This window comes from Plectropomus leopardus, chromosome 7, assembly GCF_026936395.1.
Source record: "Plectropomus leopardus strain MGB_pleo_1.0 chromosome 7, ASM2693639v1, whole genome shotgun sequence".
Lineage (NCBI taxonomy): Eukaryota > Metazoa > Chordata > Actinopteri > Perciformes > Serranidae > Plectropomus > Plectropomus leopardus.
In genome coordinates this window covers 13,306,139-13,331,050 of record NC_142182.1, presented here as the reverse complement: position 1 = coordinate 13,331,050, position 24,912 = coordinate 13,306,139, and the positions used below count along the sequence as shown (strand labels likewise).

General features: G+C 36.4%; 1 protein-coding gene and 1 long non-coding RNA gene across 7 annotated transcripts in view; one reads left to right on the top strand and one right to left on the bottom strand.

The window, feature by feature from the left end:
- lrrc4ca (leucine rich repeat containing 4C, genome duplicate a) overlaps positions 1–24,912 on the top strand; it is a 217,652-nt gene that overhangs the window by 174,761 nt on the left and 17,979 nt on the right. The gene's annotated exons all lie outside the window — the stretch shown is intronic.
- The window catches only part of LOC148189156 (uncharacterized), a 224,776-nt gene continuing 223,909 nt past the window's right edge, over positions 24,046–24,912 (bottom strand). Inside the window, exon 5 of the long non-coding RNA XR_015776972.1 lies at positions 24,046–24,316. This is a non-coding gene — a long non-coding RNA (uncharacterized LOC148189156). The remainder of the gene's footprint in view (positions 24,317–24,912) is intronic.

The window sequence follows — 24,912 nt, the reverse complement described above, 5'->3', positions numbered from 1 at the left end:
TGAATGATTTATGGATTTGTGTTTCCAACTCCTAAGAAACAAATAAGTTAATTTAAGGTTTTTAAATGAACACAGTCCAATAAACAGTTGGATAAACACAGCAGTTTGTAGAAAATGAGCTTATTGTCTGAGTACAGTGATAATTAAAAGTCAGCCTATTTGGAGGCGTCTGCTGGCCAAATGGTTAAAACACATAACATAGAACTGCAACATTTTCACTTCGATTCTGACCGTTGACCTTTATTCCTATCTCTATATGTCTTTAATTAAGATGTGAAAATAAAGGCAATGTGGAAAAAACAGCTTATCCTGTTGTCACATCCTGACCCTACATTATTTACAGGCAGACTAGCTGAGACAGAATACTTACTTGTAATTGACATTACAGTGGCTCATTAGAAGAGCTTGCGACTTGTTTTTCTTCCTTTTTCTTCCTTCATTCTATAAGTTCCCAATCAGAACTGTATGCCAATGTCAGTGAGTTTGCAAGAACATGTTCTGACTCTTGCACAGTCACACAAAACTCAAAGTGTAAACTGAGAGGAAGCAAATATCAGAAAGCAAATCAGGAGGTAGATTTAGAAATACAAAGTGTGTGGACTGGATACGATATTGTTACAAGAGGACCAAGGAGTTCATTAAGACGCTGGAGAAAATTCACATACATTAACACATTTTGGATTAGTACTTGTTACAGTGGCTTCACCTAACAGGTAGACAGATGAATTATGCTGCTTCATTTTTACAGTAACTTCCTAATAAATTTCCATCCTCAGATTGGCAGGTTAAATCGCTGTTTGTTAGATGAATTGAAATCATTTCACCATCTTGTTATGGTTGAGACAGACAAGCTGTGAGTGGAAGCATGTCAGGCTGTGGGCAGGGGAGCAGCTGTCAGTTTGTCTCACTTGGCTAGTTAGCACCAATTCAAAGTACTCGGCTTGTCTGTTTCACTTGGCTGGTTAAAACAAAAGACTCAGCTACAGTATGACCATCTTATTTTTTTTGTCTCTTGACAATCCAGAACATGTTATTTTATGGTGGCTCAAAATCAGTGCATTGATCTGTATCTGCTATGGAGAGGAAGGATACAGCTGTACTTTATTCATACATAGCCAAACATTATGGGATTTCAGTGTTAGTTTACATACATTATCTAATGCCATATACATCAAAAGATTTTATGGACTGCAATAATAATATTTTGAGTTTTATGGTAATGCCAATCAAGGCCACATTCATTCATTTAACACTGAGGGGGATCATTTTCGATTGAACACTTTCATGACCCAACATTCTACAGGAGATCGAGGAAAATTTCCCCAAAGAGAAATTTTTTGAAACAAAAATCTTAAAAAGGGGGTTCTTAAGGTTTTAATGACATTTTGTTCATTTTGGGGAGCAAGCATATGATTTGCTCTTTTTTGGCATACTATGCTAAGAATTTTGAAAAATAACTTCTAATGACATGCTATACTATAATATTTTGACTAACAATATTAAGTTTTTTTTAATGATTTTTTTTGAGATGCTATACACATTGACATACTATACTATTTTTGTTACTTTATGACTTCAGCAGACATACTGTAAGTGACTTCTTCGTGATACTATGCTACTACTACTAAGACTTACTAATGTTTTTTTTTTATGACATGAAATGCTATTACTGTTTATAATATAATATAATATGGTTACGGAATTCTGTACTGTGACTTTTTAAATTACTCTTTATGACATTATTCGCAATATTTTTTGTGACTTAATTTTAGGACATTTTTAAAAAGTTTCCTGCCATTTTTTTTTATTCTATACTGAGATTATTTATTTCTTTTCATTGCATGACATATATATTTACTGCTTCTTGACATGTTAGACTATGATGTTCTGCTTAATTTTGGTTACATACCATGCAATTACTTTTTTTACATACTACGATACATTTTTTGCAACTTTTTTTGACATATTATGTCTTTTCTGACTGTTTTTGACATACTGTTTGCAGGTCCAGTGCTTTGTCCTGAGAGGGGTGGGGAGGAGGTTCGGATAAGAAGGGTGGTGGTTACAAGAGGGAGTATACCACATAGTATAGTACTATATGTTGAAAAATGTAGAAATATGACATGGAAAAAAGGGCTGGAGATAACATGTTATAGCTTGTATAGATGCGTCAATCTAAAGCATGTCGAAGAAAAGGCCACAAACATCATGAGATAGCATGTCGAAAAAATTGCCAAAAACTACTTAGTATAGTACACTGAAAAATCTCAAATTTTGTCGTGTCCAAAAAATGGTTGACAACCGGATACCATAGTAGGCAAAAAATCTAAAATTTTGACATGTCCTAAAAATGGCTCAAAACCTCTTATTATATCTCGTAGAGATGTGCCATAGTATAGCATGTTGAAAAAAACGGCCAAAAAAGGCCCAAAACGTCATAATACAGCATGTCAAAAAAATGGCGAAAGAAACGCATAGTATAGTAAGGCAAAAAATCTCAAATTTTGACATGTCCTAAAAATGGCTCAAAACCTCTTATTATATCTCGTAGAGATGTGCCATAGTATAGCATGTTGAAAAAAACGGCCAAAAAAGGCCCAAAACGTCATAATACAGCATGTCAAAAAAATGGCGAAAGAAAGGCATAGTATAGTAAGGCAAAAAATCTCAAATTTTGACATGTCCTAAAAGTGGCTCAAAACCTCTTATTATATCTCGTAGAGACGTGCCATAGTATAGCATGTTGAAAAAAACGGCCAAAAAAGGCCCAAAAAGTCATAATACAGCATGTCAAAAAAATGGCGAAAGAAACGCATAGTATAGTAAGGCAAAAAATCTCAAATTTTGACATGTCCTAAAAATGGCTCAAAACCTCTTATTATATCTCGTAGAGATGTGCCATAGTATAGCATGTTGAAAAAAACGGCCAAAAAAGGCCCAAAACGTCATAATACAGCATGTCAAAAAAATGGCGAAAGAAAGGCATAGTATAGTAAGGCAAAAAATCTCAAATTTTGACATGTCCTAAAAGTGGCTCAAAACCTCTTATTATATCTCAGAGACGTGCCATAGTATAGCATGTTGAAAAAACGGCCAAAAAAGGCCCAAAAAGTCATAATACAGCATGTCAAAAAAATGGCGAAAGAAACGCATAGTATAGTAAGGCAAAAAATCTCAAATTTTGACATGTCCTAAAAGTGGCTCAAAACCTCTTATTATATCTCGTAGAGACGTGCCATAGTATAGCATGTTGAAAGAACGGCCCAAAAAGGCCCAAAACCTCATAATACAGCATGTCAAAAAAATGGCGAAAGAAACGCATAGTATAGTAAGGCAAAAAATCTCAAATTTTGACATGTCCCAAAAATGGCTGAAAACTTCTTATGACCGTTCCTAGAGACGCGTCACACTATAGCATGTTGAAAGAACGGCTAAAAAAGGCCCAAAACCTCATAATACAGCATGTCAAAAAATGGCCAAAAACCGCATAGTATAGTAAGGCAAAAAATCTCAAATTTTGACATGTCCTAAAAGTGGCTCAAAACCTCTTATTATATCTCGTAGAGACGTGCCATAGTATAGCATGTTGAAAGAACGGCCCAAAAGGCCCAAAACCTCATAATACAGCATGTCAAAAAATGGCGAAAGAAACGCATAGTATAGTAAGGCAAAAATCTCAAATTTTGACATGTCCTAAAAGTGGCTCAAAACCTCTTATTATATCTCAGAGAGACGTGCCATAGTATAGCATGTTGACAGAACGGCCAAAAAGGGCCCAAAACCTCATAATACAGCATGTCAAAAAATGGCGAAAGAAAGCATAGTATAGTAAGGCAAAAATCTCAAATTTTGACATGTCCTAAAAGTGGCTCAAAACCTCTTATTATATCTCAGAGACGTGCCATAGTATAGCATGTTGAAAGAACGGCCAAAAAAGGCCCAAAACCTCATAATACAGCATGTCAAAAAAAATGGCGAAAGAAACGCATAGTATAGTAAGGCAAAAAATCTCAAATTTTGACATGTCCTAAAAGTGGCTCAAAACCTCTTATTATATCTCGTAGAGACATGCCATAGTATAGCATGTTGAAAGAACGGCCAAAAAAGGCCCAAAACCTCATAAAACAGCATGTCAAAAAATGGCGAAAAGAAACGCATAGTATAGTAAGGCAAAAATCTCAAATTTTGACATGTCCTAAAAGTGGCTCAAAACCTCTTATTATATCTCAGAGAGACGTGCCATAGTATAGCATGTTGAAAGAACGGCCAAAAAGGCCCAAAACCTCATAATACAGCATGTCAAAAAAATGGCGAAAGAAACGCATAGTATAGTAAGGCAAAAATCTCAAATTTTGACATGTCCTAAAAGTGGCTCAAAACCTCTTATTATATCTCAGAGAGACGTGCCATAGTATAGCATGTTGAAAGAACGGCCACAAAAAGGCCCAAAACCTCATAATACAGCATGTCAAAAAATGGCGAAAGAAACGCATAGTATAGTAAGGCAAAAGATCTCAAATTTTGACATGTCCTAAAAGTGGCTCAAAACCTCTTATTATATCTCGTAGAGACATGCCATAGTATAGCATGTTGAAAGAACGGCCAAAAAAGGCCCAAAACCTCATAATACAGCATGTCAAAAAAATGGCGAAAGAAACGCATAGTATAGTAAGGCAAAAAATCTCAAATTTTGACATGTCCTAAAAGTGGCTCAAAACCTCTTATTATATCTCAGAGAGACGTGCCATAGTATAGCATGTTGAAAGAAACGGCCAAAAAGGCCCAAAACCTCATAATACAGCATGTCAAAAAATGGCGAAAAGAAACGCATAGTATAGTAAGGCAAAAATCTCAAATTTTGACATGTCCTAAAAGTGGCTCAAAACCTCTTATTATATCTCAGAGAGGTGCCATAGTATAGCATGTTGAAAGAACGGCCAAAAAGGCCCAAAAGTCATAATACAGCATGTCAAAAAATGGCGAAAGAAACCGCATAGTATAGTAAGGCAAAAATCTCAAATTTTGACATGTCCTAAAAGTGGCTCAAAACCTCTTATTATATCAGAGACGTGCCATAGTATAGCATGTTGAAAGAAACGGCCAAAAAGGCCCAAAACCTCATAATACAGCATGTCAAAAATGGCGAAAGAAACGCATAGTATAGTAAGGCAAAAAATCTCAAATTTTGACATGTCCTAAAAGTGGCTCAAAACCTCTTATTATATCTCGTAGAGAGGTGCCATAGTATAGCATGTTGAAAGAACGGCCAAAAAAGGCCCAAAACGTCATAATACAGCATGTCAAAAAAATGGCCAAAAACCGCATAGTATAGTAAGGCAAAAAATCTCAAATTTTGACATGTCCTAAAAGTGGCTCAAAACCTCTTATTATAACTCGTAGAGACATGCCATAGTATAGCATGTTGAAAGAAACGGCCAAAAAAGGCCCAAAAGTCATAATACAGCATGTCAAAAAATGGCGAAAAGAACGCATAGTATAGTAAGGCAAAAGATCTCAAATTTTGACATGTCCTAAAAGTGGCTCAAAACCTCTTATTATAACTCGTAGAGACGTGCCATAGTATAGCATGTTGAAAGAAACAGCCACAAAAGGCCCAAAACGTCATAATACAGCATGTCAAAAAAATGGCGAAAGAAACGCATAGTATAGTAAGGCAAAAAATCTCAAATTTTGACATGTCCTAAAAGTGGCTCAAAACCTCTTATTATATCTCGTAGAGACATGCCATAGTATAGCATGTTGAAAGAACGGCCGAAAAAGGCACAAAAGTCATAATACAGCATGTCAAAAAATGGCGAAAGAAACGCATAGTATAGTAAGGCAAAAAATCTCAAATTTTGACATGTCCTAAAAGTGGCTCAAAACCTCTTATTATATCTCGTAGAGACATGCCATAGTATAGCATGTTGAAAGAACGGCCAAAAAAGGCCCAAAAAGTCATAAAACAGCATGTCAAAAAAATGGCGAAAGAAACGCATAGTATAGTAAGGCAAAAAATCTCAAATTTTGACATGTCCTAAAAGTGGCTCAAAACCTCTTATTATATCTCGTAGAGACGTGCCATAGTATAGCATGTTGAAAGAAACGGCAAAAAAAGGCCCCAAAGTCATAATACAGCATGTCAAAAAAATGGCGAAAGAAACGCATAGTATAGTAAGGCAAAAAATCTCAAATTTTGACATGTCCTAAAAGTGGCTCAAAACCTCTTATTATATCTCGTAGAGACGTGCCATAGTATAGCATGTTGAAAGAACGGCCCAAAAAGGCCCAAAACCTCATAATACAGCATGTCAAAAAAATGGCGAAAGAAACGCATAGTATAGTAAGGCAAAAAATCTCAAATTTTGACATGTCCTAAAAGTGGCTCAAAACCTCTTATTATATCTCGTAGAGACGTGCCATAGTATAGCATGTTGAAAGAACGGCCAAAAAGGCCCAAAACCTCATAATACAGCATGTCAAAAAAATGGCCAAAGAAACGCATAGTATAGTAAGGCAAAAAATCTCAAATTTTGACATGTCCTAAAAGTGGCTCAAAACCTCTTATTATAACTCGTAGAGACGTGCCATAGTATAGCATGTTGAAAGAAACGGCCAAAAAAGGCCCAAAACGTCATAATACAGCATGTCAAAAAAATGGCGAAAGAAACGCATAGTATAGTAAGGCAAAAAATCTCAAATTTTGACATGTCCTAAAAGTGGCTCAAAACCTCTTATTATATCTCGTAGAGACGTGCCATAGTATAGCATGTTGAAAGAACGGCCAAAAAGGCCCAAAAGCTCATAATACAGCATGTCAAAAAATGGCAAAAGAAACGCATAGTATAGTAAGGCAAAAAATCTCAAATTTTGACATGTCCTAAAAGTGGCTCAAAACCTCTTATTATATCTCGTAGAGACGTGCCATAGTATAGCATGTTGAAAGAACGGCCAAAAAGGCCCAAAAGTCATAAAACAGCATGTCAAAAAATGGCGAAAGAAACGCATAGTATAGTAAGGCAAAAAATCTCAAATTTTGACATGTCCTAAAAGTGGCTCAAAACCTCTTATTATATCTCGTGAGACGTGCCATAGTATAGCATGTTGAAAGAACGGCCAAAAAGGCCCAAAACCTCATAATACAGCATGTCAAAAAATGGCGAAAAGAAACGCATAGTATAGTAAGGCAAAAAATCTCAAATTTTGACATGTCCTAAAAGTGGCTCAAAACCTCTTATTATATCTCGTAGAGACGTGCCATAGTATAGCATGTTGAAAGAACGGCCAAAAAAGGCCCAAAACCTCATAATACAGCATGTCAAAAAAATGGCGAAAGAAACGCATAGTATAGTAAGGCAAAAAATCTCAAATTTTGACATGTCCTAAAAAGTGGCTCAAAACCTCTTATTATATCTCGTAGAGACATGCCATAGTATAGCATGTTGAAAGAACGGCCAAAAAGGCCCAAAACCTCATAATACAGCATGTCAAAAAATGGCGAAAGAAACGCATAGTATAGTAAGGCAAAAAATCTCAAATTTTGACATGTCCTAAAAGTGGCTCAAAACCTCTTATTATATCTCAGAGAGACGTGCCATAGTATAGCATGTTGAAAGAACGGCCAAAAGGCCCAAAACCTCATAATACAGCATGTCAAAAAAATGGCGAAAGAAAGCATAGTATAGTAAGGCAAAAATCTCAAATTTTGACATGTCCTAAAAGTGGCTCAAAACCTCTTATTATATCTCAGAGAGGCGTGCCATAGTATAGCATGTTGAAAGAACGGCCAAAAAGGCCCAAAACCTCATAATACAGCATGTCAAAAAATGGCGAAAGAAACGCATAGTATAGTAAGGCAAAAATCTCAAATTTTGACATGTCCTAAAAGTGGCTCAAAACCTCTTATTATATCTCGTAGAGACGTGCCATAGTATAGCATGTTGAAAGAACGGCCAAAAAAGGCCCAAAACCTCATAATACAGCATGTCAAAAAAATGGCGAAAGAAACGCATAGTATAGTAAGGCAAAAGATCTCAAATTTTGACATGTCCTAAAAGTGGCTCAAAACCTCTTATTATATCTCGAGAGACGTGCCATAGTATAGCATGTTGAAAGAACGGCCAAAAAGGCCCAAAACCTCATAATACAGCATGTCAAAAAATGGCGAAGAAACGCATAGTATAGTAAGGCAAAAAATCTCAAATTTTGACATGTCCTAAAAGTGGCTCAAAACCTCTTATTATATCTCAGAGGCGTGCCATAGTATAGCATGTTGAAAGAACGCCAAAAAAGGCCCAAAACCTCATAATACAGCATGACAAAAAAAGGGCCAACAAACGCATAGTATAGTAAGGCAAAAAATCTCAAATTTTGACATGTCCTAAAAGTGGCTCAAAACCTCTTATTATATCTCGTAGAGACGTGCCATAGTATAGCATGTTGAAAGAACGGCCCAAAAAGGCCCAAAACGTCATAATACAGCATGTCAAAAAAATGGCGAAAGAAACGCATAGTATAGTAAGGCAAAAAATCTCAAATTTTGACATGTCCTAAAAGTGGCTCAAAACCTCTTATTATATCTCAGAGAGACGTGCCATAGTATAGCATGTTGAAAGAAACGGCCAAAAAAGGCCCAAAACCTCATAATACAGCATGTCAAAAAAATGGCGAAAGAAACGCATAGTATAGTAAGGCAAAAATCTCAAATTTTGACATGTCCTAAAAGTGGCTCAAAACCTCTTATTATATCTCAGAGAGACATGCCATAGTATAGCATGTTGAAAGAAACAGCCAAAAAGGCCCAAAACCTCATAATACAACATGTCAAAAAAATGGCGAAAAACCGCATAGTATAGTAAGGCAAAAAATCTCAAATTTTGACATGTACTAAAAGTGGCTCAAAACCTCTTATTATATCTCGTGAGACGTGCCATAGTATAGCATGTTGAAAGAACGCCAAAAAAGGCCCAAAAAGTCATAATACAGCATGTCAAAAAATGGCGAAAAGAAACGCATAGTATAGTAAGGCAAAAATCTCAAATTTTGACATGTCCTAAAAGTGGCTCAAAACCTCTTATTATATCTCGTAGAGACGTGCCATAGTATAGCATGTTGAAAGAACGGCCAAAAAAGGCCCAAAACCTCATAATACAGCATGTCAAAAAAATGGCGAAAGAAACGCATAGTATAGTAAGGCAAAAAATCTCAAATTTTGACATGTCCTAAAAGTGGCTCAAAACCTCTTATTATAACTCGTAGAGACGTGCCATAGTATAGCATGTTGAAAGAACGGCCAAAAAGGCCCAAAACCTCATAATACAGCATGTCAAAAAATGGCGAAAGAAACGCATAGTATAGTAAGGCAAAAATCTCAAATTTTGACATGTCCTAAAAGTGGCTCAAAACCTCTTATTATATCTCAGAGAGACGTGCCATAGTATAGCATGTTGAAAGAACGGCCAAAAAGCCGCAAAACGTCATAATACAACATGTCAAAAAAATGGCGAAAAACCGCATAGTATAGTAAGGCAAAAAATCTCAAATTTTGACATGTCCTAAAAGTGGCTCAAAACCTCTTATTATAACTCAGAGAGGCGTGCCATAGTATAGCATGTTGAAAGAAACGGCCAAAAAAGGCCCAAAACCTCATAATACAGCATGTCAAAAAATGGCGAAGAAACGCATAGTATAGTAAGGCAAAAATCTCAAATTTTGACATGTCCTAAAGTGGCTCAAAACCTCTTATTAAAACTCGTAGAGACGTGCCATAGTATAGCATGTTGAAAGAAACGGCCACAAAAGGCCCAAAACGTCATAATACAGCATGTCAAAAAAATGGCGAAAAACCGCATAGTATAGTAAGGCAAAAAATCTCAAATTTTGACATGTCCTAAAAGTGGCTCAAAACCTCTTATTATATCTCAGAGAGACGTGCCATAGTATAGCATGTTGAAAGAAACGGCCAAAAAGGCCCAAAAGTCATAATACAGCATGTCAAAAAAATGGCGAAGAAACGCATAGTATAGTAAGGCAAAAATCTCAAATTTTGACATGTCCTAAAAGTGGCTCAAAACCTCTTATTATATCTCAGAGACGTGCCATAGTATAGCATGTTGAAAGAAACGGCCAAAAAGGCCCAAAACGTCATAATACAGCATGTCAAAAAATGGTAAAGAAACGCATAGTATAGTAAGGCAAAAATCTCAAATTTTGACATGTCCTAAAAGTGGCTCAAAACCTCTTATTATATCTCAGAGACATGCCATAGTATAGCATGTTGAAAGAACAGCCAAAAAGGCCCAAAACCTCATAATACAGCATGTCAAAAAATGGCGAAAAGAAACGCGCATAGTATAGTAAGGCAAAAATCTCAAATTTTGACATGTCCTAAAAGTGGCTCAAAACCTCTTATTATATCTCAGAGAGGCGTGCCATAGTATAGCATGTTGAAAGAACGGCCAAAAAAGGCCCAAAAAGTCATAATACAGCATGTCAAAAAATGGCGAAAGAAACGCATAGTATAGTAAGGCAAAAATCTCAAATTTTGACATGTCCTAAAAGTGGCTCAAAACCTCTTATTATAACTCGTAGAGACGTGCCATAGTATAGCATGTTGAAAGAAACGGCCAAAAAAGGCCCAAAACCTCATAATACAGCATGTCAAAAAAATGGCGAAAGAAACGCATAGTATAGTAAGGCAAAAAATCTCAAATTTTGACATGTCCTAAAAGTGGCTCAAAACCTCTTATTATATCTAAATGAGACGTGCCATAGTATAGCATGTTGAAAGAAACGGCCAAAAAGGCCCAAAACGTCATAATACAGCATGTCAAAAAATGGCGAAAGAAACGCATAGTATAGTAAGGCAAAAATCTCAAATTTTGACATGTCCTAAAAGTGGCTCAAAACCTCTTATTATAACTCGTAGAGACGTGCCATAGTATAGCATGTTGAAAGAACGGCCCAAAAAGGCCCAAAACGTCATAATACAGCATGTCAAAAAAATGGCGAAAGAAACGCATAGTATAGTAAGGCAAAAAATCTCAAATTTTGACATGTCCTAAAAGTGGCTCAAAACCTCTTATTATAACTCAGAGAGACGTGCCATAGTATAGCATGTTGAAAGAACGGCCAAAAAGGCCCAAAACCTCATAATACAGCATGTCAAAAAATGGCGAAAGAAACGCATAGTATAGTAAGGCAAAAATCTCAAATTTTGACATGTCCTAAAAGTGGCTCAAAACCTCTTATTATATCTCGTAGAGACGTGCCATAGTATAGCATGTTGAAAGAACGGCCAAAAAAGGCCCAAAAAGTCATAAAACAGCATGTCAAAAAAATGGCGAAAGAAACGCATAGTATAGTAAGGCAAAAAATCTCAAATTTTGACATGTCCTAAAAGTGGCTCAAAACCTCTTATTATATCTCAGAGACGTGCCATAGTATAGCATGTTGAAAGAACGGCCAAAAAGGCCCAAAACCTCATAATACAGCATGTCAAAAAATGGCGAAAGAAACGCATAGTATAGTAAGGCAAAAAATCTCAAATTTTGACATGTCCTAAAAGTGGCTCAAAACCTCTTATTATATCTCGTAGAGACGTGCCATAGTATAGCATGTTGAAAGAACAGCCAAAAAAGGCCCAAAACCTCATAATACAGCATGTCAAAAAATGGCGAAAGAAAGCATAGTATAGTAAGGCAAAAAATCTCAAATTTTGACATGTCCTAAAAGTGGCTCAAAACCTCTTATTATATCTCGTAGAGACGTGCCATAGTATAGCATGTTGAAAGAACGGCCAAAAAAGGCCCAAAACCTCATAATACAGCATGTCAGAAAAATGGCGAAGAAACGCATAGTATAGTAAGGCAAAAATCTCAAATTTTGACATGTCCTAAAAGTGGCTCAAAACCTCTTATTATATCTCGTAGAGACGTGCCATAGTATAGCATGTTGAAAGAACAGCCAAAAAAGGCCCAAAACCTCATAATACAGCATGTCAAAAAAATGGCGAAAGAAACGCATAGTATAGTAAGGCAAAAAATCTCAAATTTTGACATGTCCTAAAAGTGGCTCAAAACCTCTTATTATAACTCGTAGAGACGTGCCATAGTATAGCATGTTGAAAGAAACGGCCAAAAAAGGCCCAAAACCTCATAATACAGCATGTCAAAAAAATGGCGAAAGAAACGCATAGTATAGTAAGGCAAAAAATCTCAAATTTTGACATGTCCTAAAAGTGGCTCAAAACCTCTTATTATATCTCAGAGAGACGTGCCATAGTATAGCATGTTGAAAGAAACGCCAAAAAGGCCCAAAACCTCATAATACAGCATGTCAAAAAATGGCGAAAAGAAACGCATAGTATAGTAAGGCAAAAAATCTCAAATTTTGACATGTCCTAAAAGTGGCTCAAAACCTCTTATTATATCTCGTAGAGACGTGCCATAGTATAGCATGTTGAAAGAACGGCCCAAAAAGGCCCAAAAAGTCATAATACAGCATGTCAAAAAATGGCGAAAGAAACGCATAGTATAGTAAGGCAAAAAATCTCAAATTTTGACATGTCCTAAAAGTGGCTCAAAACCTCTTATTATATCTCGTAGAGACGTGCCATAGTATAGCATGTTGAAAGAACGGCCAAAAAAGGCCCAAAACCTCATAATACAGCATGTCAAAAAAATGGCGAAAGAAACGCATAGTATAGTAAGGCAAAAAATCTCAAATTTTGACATGTCCTAAAAGTGGCTCAAAACCTCTTATTATATCTCGTAGAGACGTGCCATAGTATAGCATGTTGAAAGAACGGCCCAAAAAGGCCCAAAACCTCATAATACAGCATGTCAAAAAAATGGCGAAAGAAACGCATAGTATAGTAAGGCAAAAAATCTCAAATTTTGACATGTCCTAAAAGTGGCTGAAAACTTCTTATTATATCTCAGAGAGACGTGCCATAGTATAGCATGTTGAAAGAACAGCCAAAAAGGCCCAAAACCTCATAATACAGCATGTCAAAAAATGGCGAAAAGAAACGCATAGTATAGTAAGGCAAAAATCTCAAATTTTGACATGTCCTAAAAGTGGCTCAAAACCTCTTATTATAACTCGTGAGAGACGTGCCATAGTATAGCATGTTGAAAGAACAGCCAAAAAGGCCCAAAAAGTCATAATACAGCATGTCAAAAAATGGCGAAAGAAACGCATAGTATAGTAAGGCAAAAATCTCAAATTTTGACATGTCCTAAAAGTGGCTCAAAACCTCTTATTATAACTCGTGAGAGACGTGCCATAGTATAGCATGTTGAAAGAAACGGCCAAAAAGGCCCAAAACCTCATAATACAGCATGTCAAAAAAATGGCGAAAGAAACGCATAGTATAGTAAGGCAAAAAATCTCAAATTTTGACATGTCCTAAAAGTGGCTCAAAACCTCTTATTATATCTCGTAGAGACGTGCCATAGTATAGCATGTTGAAAGAACGGCCAAAAAAGGCCCAAAAAGTCATAAAACAGCATGTCAAAAAAATGGCGAAGAAGAAACGCATAGTATAGTAAGGCAAAAATCTCAAATTTTGACATGTCCTAAAAGTGGCTCAAAACCTCTTATTATATCTCGTAGAGACGTGCCATAGTATAGCATGTTGAAAGAAACGGCCAAAAAAGGCCCAAAACCTCATAATACAGCATGTCAAAAAAATGGCGAAAGAAACGCATAGTATAGTAAGGCAAAAGATCTCAAATTTTGACATGTCCTAAAAGTGGCTCAAAACCTCTTATTATATCTCGTAGAGACGTGCCATAGTATAGCATGTTGAAAGAACAGCCAAAAAAGGCCCAAAACCTCATAATACAGCATGTCAAAAAAATGGCGAAAGAAACGCATAGTATAGTAAGGCAAAAAATCTCAAATTTTGACATGTCCTAAAAGTGGCTCAAAACCTCTTATTATAACTCGTAGAGACGTGCCATAGTATAGCATGTTGAAAGAAACGGCCAAAAAAGGCCCAAAACCTCATAATACAGCATGTCAAAAAAATGGCGAAAGAAACGCATAGTATAGTAAGGCAAAAAATCTCAAATTTTGACATGTCCTAAAAGTGGCTCAAAACCTCTTATTATATCTCGTAGAGACATGCCATAGCATAGCATGTTGAAAGAACAGCCAAAAAAGGCCCAAAACCTCATAATACAGCATGTCAAAAAAATGGCGAAAGAAACGCATAGTATAGTAAGGCAAAAAATCTCAAATTTTGACATGTCCTAAAAGTGGCTCAAAACCTCTTATTATATCTCGTAGAGACGTGCCATAGTATAGCATGTTGAAAGAACAGCCAAAAAAGGCCCAAAACCTCATAATACAGCATGTCAAAAAAATGGCGAAAGAAACGCATAGTATAGTAAGGCAAAAAATCTCAAATTTTGACATGTCCTAAAAGTGGCTCAAAACCTCTTATTATATCTCGTAGAGACGTGCCATAGTATAGCATGTTGAAAGAACGGCCAAAAAAGGCCCAAAACGTCATAATACAGCATGTCAAAAAAATGGCCAAAAACCGCATAGTATAGTAAGGCAAAAAATCTCAAATTTTGACATGTCCTAAAAGTGGCTCAAAACCTCTTATTATAACTCGTAGAGACGTGCCATAGTATAGCATGTTGAAAGAACAGCCAAAAAAGGCCCAAAACCTCATAATACAGCATGTCAAAAAAATGGCGAAAGAAACGCATAGTATAGTAAGGCAAAAAATCTCAAATTTTGACATGTCCTAAAAGTGGCTCAAAACCTCTTATTATAACTCGTAGAGACGTGCCATAGTATAGCATGTTGAAAAAAACGGCCCAAAAAGGCCCAAAAAGTCATAAAACAGCATGTCAAAAAAATGGCGAAAGAAACGCATAGTATAGTAAGGCAAAAAATCTCAAATTTTGACATGTCCTAAAAGTGGCTCAAAACCTCTTATTATAACTCGTAGAGACGTGCCATAGTATAGCATGTTGAAAGAAACGGCCAAAAAAGGCCCAAAACCTCATAATACAGCATGTCAAAAAAATGGCGAAAGAAACGCATAGTATAGTAAGGCAAAAAATCTCAAATTTTGACATGTCCTAAAAGTGGCTCAAAACCTCTTATTATATCTCGTAGAGACGTGCCATAGTATAGCATGTTGAAAGAACGGCCAAAAAAGGCCCAAAACCTCATAATACAGCATGTCAAAAAAATGGCGAAAGAAACGCATAGTATAGTAAGGCAAAAAATCTCAAATTTTGACATGTCCTAAAAGTGGCTCAAAACCTCTTATTATATCTCAGAGAGGCGTGCCATAGTATAGCATGTTGAAAGAACGGCCAAAAAGGCCCAAAAGTCATAATACAGCATGTCAAAAAATGGCGAAAGAAACGCATAGTATAGTAAGGCAAAAAATCTCAAATTTTGACATGTCCTAAAAGTGGCTCAAAACCTCTTATTATAACTCAGAGAGACGTGCCATAGTATAGCATGTTGAAAGAACGGCCAAAAAGGCCCAAAACCTCATAATACAGCATGTCAAAAATGGCGAAAAGAAACGCATAGTATAGTAAGGCAAAAATCTCAAATTTTGACATGTCCTAAAAGTGGCTCAAAACCTCTTATTATATCTCGTGAGACGTGCCATAGTATAGCATGTTGAAAGAACGGCCAAAAAAGGCCCAAAAAGTCATAAAACAGCATGTCAAAAAAATGGCGAAAGAAACGCATAGTATAGTAAGGCAAAAAATCTCAAATTTTGACATGTCCTAAAAGTGGCTCAAAACCTCTTATTATAACTCGTAGAGACGTGCCATAGTATAGCATGTTGAAAGAAACGGCCAAAAAGGCCCAAAACCTCATAATACAGCATGTCAAAAAATGGCGAAAGAAACGCATAGTATAGTAAGGCAAAAATCTCAAATTTTGACATGTCCTAAAAGTGGCTCAAAACCTCTTATTATAACTCTCAGAGAGACGTGCCATAGTATAGCATGTTGAAAGAACGGCTAAAAAAGGCCCAAAACCTCATAATACAGCATGTCAAAAAATGGCCAAAAACCGCATAGTATAGTAAGGCAAAAAATCTCAAATTTTGACATGTCCTAAAAGTGGCTCAAAACCTCTTATTATATCTCGTAGAGACGTGCCATAGTATAGCATGTTGAAAGAACGGCCCAAAAAGGCCCAAAACCTCATAATACAGCATGACAAAAAATGGCGAAGAAAGCATAGTATAGTAAGGCAAAAAATCTCAAATTTTGACATGTCCTAAAAGTGGCTCAAAACCTCTTATTATATCTCAGAGAGGCGTGCCATAGTATAGCATGTTGAAAGAACGGCCAAAAAGGCCCAAAAGTCATAATACAGCATGTCAAAAAATGGCGAAGAAACGCATAGTATAGTAAGGCAAAAAATCTCAAATTTTGACATGTCCTAAAAGTGGCTCAAAACCTCTTATTATAACTCGTGAGACGTGCCATAGTATAGCATGTTGAAAGAAACGGCCAAAAAAGGCCCAAAACCTCATAATACAGCATGTCAAAAAATGGCGAAGAAACGCATAGTATAGTAAGGCAAAAAATCTCAAATTTTGACATGTCCTAAAAGTGGCTCAAAACCTCTTATTATATCTCGTAGAGACGTGCCATAGTATAGCATGTTGAAAGAACGGCCAAAAAAGGCCCAAAAAGTCATAAAACAGCATGTCAAAAAAATGGCGAAAGAAACGCATAGTATAGTAAGGCAAAAAATCTCAAATTTTGACATGTCCTAAAAGTGGCTCAAAACCTCTTATTATAACTCGTAGAGACGTGCCATAGTATAGCATGTTGAAAGAAACGGCCAAAAAAGGCCCAAAACGTCATAATACAGCATGTCAAAAAAATGGCGAAAGAAACGCATAGTATAGTAAGGCAAAAATCTCAAATTTTGACATGTCCTAAAAGTGGCTCAAAACCTCTTATTATATCTCAGAGGCGTGCCATAGTATAGCATGTTGAAAGAACGGCCAAAAAAGGCCCAAAACCTCATAATACAGCATGTCAAAAAATGGCGAAGAAACGCATAGTATAGTAAGGCAAAAATCTCAAATTTTGACATGTCCTAAAAGTGGCTCAAAACCTCTTATTATATCTCAGAGAGGCGTGCCATAGTATAGCATGTTGAAAGAACGGCCAAAAAGGCCCAAAACCTCATAATACAGCATGTCAAAAAAATGGCGAAAGAAACGCATAGTATAGTAAGGCAAAAAATCTCAAATTTTGACATGTCCTAAAAGTGGCTCAAAACCTCTTATTATATCTCGTAGAGACGTGCCATAGTATAGCATGTTGAAAGAACAGCCAAAAAAGGCCCAAAACCTCATAATACAGCATGTCAAAAAAATGGCGAAAGAAACGCATAGTATAGTAAGGCAAAAAATCTCAAATTTTGACATGTCCTAAAAGTGGCTCAAAACCTCTTATTATAACTCGTAGAGACGTGCCATAGTATAGCATGTTGAAAGAAACGGCCACAAAAGGCCCAAAACCTCATAATACAACATGTCAAAAAAATGGCGAAGAAACGCATAGTATAGTAAGGCAAAAATCTCAAATTTTGACATGTCCTAAAAGTGGCTCAAAACCTCTTATTATATCTCGTGAGAGACGTGCCATAGTATAGCATGTTGAAAGAAACGCCAAAAAAGGCCCAAAACCTCATAATACAGCATGTCAAAAAATGGCGAAAAGAAACGCATAGTATAGTAAGGCAAAAAATCTCAAATTTTGACATGTCCTAAAAGTGGCTCAAAACCTCTTATTATATCTCAGAGACGTGCCATAGTATAGCATGTTGAAAGAAACGGCCAAAAGGCCCAAAACCTCATAATACAGCATGTCAAAAAAATGGCGAAGAAAGCATAGTATAGTAGGGCAAAAAATCTCAAATTTTGTCGTGTCCTAAAAGTGGCTCAAAACCTCTTATTATAACTCGTAGAGACGTGCCATAGTATAGCATGTTGAAAGAAACGGCCAAAAAAGGCCCAAAACCTCATAATACAGCATGTCAAAAAAATGGCGAAAGAAACGCATAGTATAGTAAGGCAAAAAATCTCAAATTTTGACATGTCCTAAAAGTGGCTCAAAACCTCTTATTATAACTCGTAGAGACGTGCCATAGTATAGCATGTTGAAAGAAACGGCCACAAAAGGCCCAAAACCTCATAATACAGCATGTCAAAAAAATGGCGAAAGAAACGCATAGTATAGTAAGGCAAAAATCTCAAATTTTGACATGTCCTAAAAGTGGCTCAAAACCTCTTATTATATCTCGTGAGACGTGCCATAGTATAGCATGTTGAAAGAACGGCCAAAAAGGCCCAAAACCTCATAATACAGCATGTCAAAAATGGCGAAGAAACGCATAGTATAGTAAGGCAAAAATCTCAAATTTTGACATGTCCTAAAAGTGGCTCAAAACCTCTTATTATATCTCAGAGGCGTGCCATAGTATAGCATGTTGAAAGAACGGCCAAAAAGGCCCAAAAGTCATAATACAGCATGTCAAAAAATGGCGAAAGAAACGCATAGTATAGTAAGGCAAAAAATCTCAAATTTTGACATGTCCTAAAAGTGGCTCAAAACCTCTTATTATAACTCGTAGAGACGTGCCATAGTATAGCATGTTGAAAGAAACGGCCAAAAAAGGCCCAAAACGTCATAATACAGCATGTCAAAAAAATGGCGAAAGAAACGCATAGTATAGTAAGGCAAAAAATCTCAAATTTTGACATGTCCTAAAAGTGGCTCAAAACCTCTTATTATATCTCGTAGAGACGTGCCATAGTATAGCATGTTGAAAGAACGGCCAAAAAAGGCCCAAAAAGTCATAATACAGCATGTCAAAAAATGGCGAAGAAACGCATAGTATAGTAAGGCAAAAATCTCAAATTTTGACATGTCCTAAAAGTGGCTCAAAACCTCTTATTATAACTTCAGAGACGTGCCATAGTATAGCATGTTGAAAGAAACGGCCAAAAAAGGCCCAAAACGATCATAATACAGCATGTCAAAAAATTGCCAAAAGAAACGCATAGTATAGTAAGGCAAAAAATCTCAAATTTTGACATGTCCTAAAAGTGGCTCAAAACCTCTTATTATAACTCGTAGAGACGTGCCATAGTATAGCATGTTGAAAGAAACGGCCAAAAAGGCCCAAAAGCGTCATAATACAGCATGTCAAAAAATGGCGAAGAAACGCATAGTATAGTAAGGCAAAAAATCTCAAATTTTGACATGTCCTAAAAGTGGCTCAAAACCTCTTATTATATCTCGTAGAGACGTGCCATAGTATAGCATGTTGAAAGAACGGCCAAAAAAGGCCCAAAACGTCATAATACAGCATGTCAAAAAAATGGCGAAAGAAACGCATAGTATAGTAAGGCAAAAAATCTCAAATTTTGACATGTCCTAAAAGTGGCTCAAAACCTCTTATTATATCTCGTAGAGACGTGCCATAGTATAGCATGTTGAAAGAACGGCCAAAAAAGGCCCAAAAAGTCATAAAACAGCATGTCAAAAAAATGGCGAATGAAAGGCATAGTATAGTTAGGCAAAAAATCTCAAATTTTGACATGTCCTAAAAGTGGCTCAAAACCTCTTATTATAACTCAGAGAGACGTGCCATAGTATAGCATGTTGAAAGAAACGGCCAAAAAAGGCCCAAAAGCGTCATAATACAGCATGTCAAAAAATGGCGAAGAAACGCATAGTATAGTAAGGCAAAAATCTCAAATTTTGACATGTCCTAAAAGTGGCTCAAAACCTCTTATTATATCTCGTAGAGACGTGCCATAGTATAGCATGTTGAAAGAACGGCCAAAAAAGGCCCAAAAAGTCATAAAACAGCATGTCAAAAAAATGGCGAAAGAAACGCATAGTATAGTTAGGCAAAAAATCTCAAATTTTGACATGTCCTAAAAGTGGCTCAAAACCTCTTATTATAACTCAGAGAGGCGTGCCATAGTATAGCATGTTGAAAGAAACGGCCAAAAAAGGCCCAAAACCTCATAATACAGCATGTCAAAAAAATGGCGAAAGAAACGCATAGTATAGTAAGGCAAAAGATCTCAAATTTTGACATGTCCTAAAAGTGGCTCAAAACCTCTTATTATATCTCGTAGAGACGTGCCATAGTATAGCATGTTGAAAGAACGGCCCAAAAAGGCCCAAAACGTCATAATACAACATGTCAAAAAAATGGCGAAAAACCGCATAGTATAGTAAGGCAAAAAATCTCAAATTTTGACATGTCCTAAAAGTGGCTCAAAACCTCTTATTATATCTCGTAGAGACGTGCCATAGTATAGCATGTTGAAAGAACAGCCACAAAGGCCCAAAACCTCATAATACAGCATGTCAAAAAAATGGCGAAGAAACGCATAGTATAGTAAGGCAAAAAATCTCAAATTTTGACATGTCCTAAAAGTGGCTCAAAACCTCTTATTATATCTCAGAGAGGCGTGCCATAGTATAGCATGTTGAAAGAAACGGCCAAAAAAAGGCCCAAAACGATCATAATACAGCATGTCAAAAAATGGCGAAAGAAACGCATAGTATAGTAAGGCAAAAAATCTCAAATTTTGACATGTCCTAAAAGTGGCTCAAAACCTCTTATTATATCTCGTAGAGACGTGCCATAGTATAGCATGTTGAAAGAACGGCCAAAAAAGGCCCAAAACGTCATAATACAGCATGTCAAAAAAATGGCGAAAGAAACGCATAGTATAGTAAGGCAAAAAATCTCAAATTTTGACATGTCCTAAAAGTGGCTCAAAACCTCTTATTATAACTCGTAGAGACATGCCATAGTATAGCATGTTGAAAGAACAGCCAAAAAAGGCCCAAAACCTCATAATACAGCATGTCAAAAAAATGGCGAAAGAAACGCATAGTATAGTAAGGCAAAAAATCTCAAATTTTGACATGTCCTAAAAGTGGCTCAAAACCTCTTATTATAACTCGTAGAGGCGTGCCATAGTATAGCATGTTGAAAGAACGGCCAAAAAGGCCCAAAACCTCATAATACAGCATGTCAAAAAAATGGCGAAGAAACGCATAGTATAGTAAGGCAAAAATCTCAAATTTTGACATGTCCTAAAAGTGGCTCAAAACCTCTTATTATAACTCAGAGAGACGTGCCATAGTATAGCATGTTGAAAGAAACGCCAAAAAAGGCCCAAAACCTCATAATACAGCATGTCAAAAAAATGGCGAATGAAACGCATAGTATAGTAAGGCAAAAAATCTCAAATTTTGACATGTCCTAAAAGTGGCTCAAAACCTCTTATTATAACTCGTAGAGACGTGCCATAGTATAGCATGTTGAAAGAAACGGCCAAAAAAGGCCCAAAACCTCATAATACAGCATGTCAAAAAAATGGCGAAAGAAACGCATAGTATAGTAAGGCAAAAGATCTCAAATTTTGACATGTCCTAAAAGTGGCTCAAAACCTCTTATTATATCTCAGAGACGTGCCATAGTATAGCATGTTGAAAGAACGGCCAAAAAGGCCCAAAACCTCATAATACAGCATGTCAAAAAAATGGCGAAAGAAACGCATAGTATAGTAAGGCAAAAAATCTCAAATTTTGACATGTCCTAAAAGTGGCTCAAAACCTCTTATTATATCTCGTAGAGACGTGCCATAGTATAGCATGTTGAAAGAACGGCCAAAAAAGGCCCAAAACCTCATAATACAGCATGTCAAAAAAATGGCGAAAGAAACGCATAGTATAGTAAGGCAAAAAATCTCAAATTTTGACATGTCCTAAAAGTGGCTCAAAACCTCTTATTATATCTCAGAGAGAGGCGTGCCATAGTATAGCATGTTGAAAGAACGGCCAAAAAGGCCCAAAACCTCATAATACAGCATGTCAAAAAAATGGCGAAAGAAACGCATAGTATAGTAAGGCAAAAGATCTCAAATTTTGACATGTCCTAAAAGTGGCTCAAAACCTCTTATTATAACTCAGAGAGACGTGCCATAGTATAGCATGTTGAAAGAAACGGCCAAAAAGGCCCAAAACCTCATAATACAGCATGTCAAAAAATGGCGAAAGAAACGCATAGTATAGTAAGGCAAAAAATCTCAAATTTTGACATGTCCTAAAAGTGGCTCAAAACCTCTTATTATAACTCGTGAGAGACGTGCCATAGTATAGCATGTTGAAAGAAACGGCCACAAAAGGCCCAAAACCTCATAATACAGCATGTCAAAAAAATGGCGAAAAACCGCATAGTATAGTAAGGCAAAAAATCTCAAATTTTGACATGTCCTAAAAGTGGCTCAAAACCTCTTATTATAACTCGTAGAGACGTGCCATAGTATAGCATGTTGAAAGAAACGGCCAAAAAAGGCCCAAAACGTCATAATACAGCATGTCAAAAAAATGGCGAAAGAAACGCATAGTATAGTAAGGCAAAAAATCTCAAATTTTGACATGTCCTAAAAGTGGCTCAAAACCTCTTATTATAACTCGTGAGACGTGCCATAGTATAGCATGTTGAAAGAAACGGCCAAAAAGGCCCAAAACCTCATAATACAGCATGTCAAAAAATGGCGAAGAAACGCATAGTATAGTAAGGCAAAAATCTCAAATTTTGACATGTCCTAAAAGTGGCTCAAAACCTCTTATTATAACTTCGTGAGACGTGCCATAGTATAGCATGTTGAAAGAAACGGCCAAAAAGGCCCAAAACCTCATAATACAGCATGTCAAAAAATGGCGAAGAAACGCATAGTATAGTAAGGCAAAAATCTCAAATTTTGACATGTCCTAAAAGTGGCTCAAAACCTCTTATTATAACTCGTGAGACGTGCCATAGTATAGCATGTTGAAAGAACGGCCAAAAAAGGCCCAAAACGTCATAATACAGCATGTCAAAAAAATGGCGAAAAACCGCATAGTATAGTAAGGCAAAAAATCTCAAATTTTGACATGTCCTAAAAGTGGCTCAAAACCTCTTATTATAACTCGTAGAGACGTGCCATAGTATAGCATGTTGAAAGAAACGGCCACAAAAGGCCCAAAACGTCATAATACAGCATGTCAAAAAAATGGCGAAAAACCGCATAGTATAGTAAGGCAAAAAATCTCAAATTTTGACATGTCCTAAAAGTGGCTCAAAACCTCTTATTATAACTCGTAGAGACGTGCCATAGTATAGCATGTTGAAAGAAACGGCCAAAAAAGGCCCAAAACGTCATAATACAGCATGTCAAAAAAATGGCGAAAGAAACGCATAGTATAGTAAGGCAAAAAATCTCAAATTTTGACATGTCCTAAAAGTGGCTCAAAACCTCTTATTATATCTCGTAGAGACGTGCCATAGTATAGCATGTTGAAAGAACGGCCAAAAAAGGCCCAAAAAGTCATAAAACAGCATGTCAAAAAAATGGCGAAAGAAACGCATAGTATAGTAAGGCAAAAAATCTCAAATTTTGACATGTCCTAAAAGTGGCTCAAAACCTCTTATTATATCTCGTAGAGACGTGCCATAGTATAGCATGTTGAAAAAAACGGCCAAAAAAGGCCCAAAAAGTCATAAAACAGCATGTCAAAAAAATGGCGAAAGAAACGCATAGTATAGTAAGGCAAAAAATCTCAAATTTTGACATGTCCTAAAAGTGGCTCAAAACCTCTTATTATATCTCGTAGAGACGTGCCATAGTATAGCATGTTGAAAAAACGGCCAAAAAAGGCCCAAAACGTCATAATACAGCATGTCAAAAAAATGGCGAAAGAAACGCATAGTATAGTAAGGCAAAAAATCTCAAATTTTGACATGTCCTAAAAGTGGCTCAAAACCTCTTATTATATCTCGTAGAGACGTGCCATAGTATAGCATGTTGAAAAAAGGGCCAAAAACGGCTGAAAATTGTTCATTATATCTTCTTGAGACATATCATAGAAAAATGGCCATAACGAAAAAAATAAACAAAACAATATCATAGTCATAATAATAAAAATATGTTTTATTCATAGAGCACTTTATAATACTCAAGAACCCTTAACAAAAACAAAAACAGTCAATCAAAGTCAGTTGAACATACAATATAAATAAAAACAAGATCAGGAATAGCAAGACAGACAAACATGAAATGTGGATATATCAAATATTAAAAGTAGATTTATAAAGATGTGTCTTGAGGTGGGATTTGAAAGTGTTGATGTCAGTGCAGTCTCTGAGGGGTTTCCGGAGTGAGTTCCAGAGTGTGGTTTCAGCAGCAGTGAAGGCTCTGTTCCTCTAGGTCCAGTTCTTTCTCCTGAGAGGGGTGAGAGGAGGTTGATATATCAAGAGTAGCGGTTACAGGAGGGTTTATACAACATAGTATGATATGGTGAAAGCTGTGAAAATATGACAAGCAGAAAAAAGAGCTGAGGAAGACATATTATAGCTTGTAGAGACATGCCATAGTACAGCATTGCCAAAAATCTCATATTTTTATATATCCCAAAAATGGTTGAGAGAAACGCTATTATAACTCCTAGAGAAGCATCATAGTATACCATGTCAAAAAGAAGCTGAAAAATTCATAATGTAACACTTGGAAAAAATGGCCAAAAATCGCACAGTATAGTCAGGCAAAAAATATCAAATTCGGACATGTCCCAACAAAACCTGAAAAACTTTGTTTGTACCTCACAGAGACACGCCAAAGAATAACATGTTGAAAAAAGGGCCAAAAAAGGCCAAAAACATCATAATTTAGCGTGCTGAAAAAAATTGCCAAAAAACACATAGTATAGTAAGCCAAAATATCTCAAATTTTGACATGTCCCAAAAATGGCTGAAAAGGTTTTGTTATAGAGACACGCCATACTGTAGCATGTTGAAAAAAAAGGTAAAAACATCTGAAAT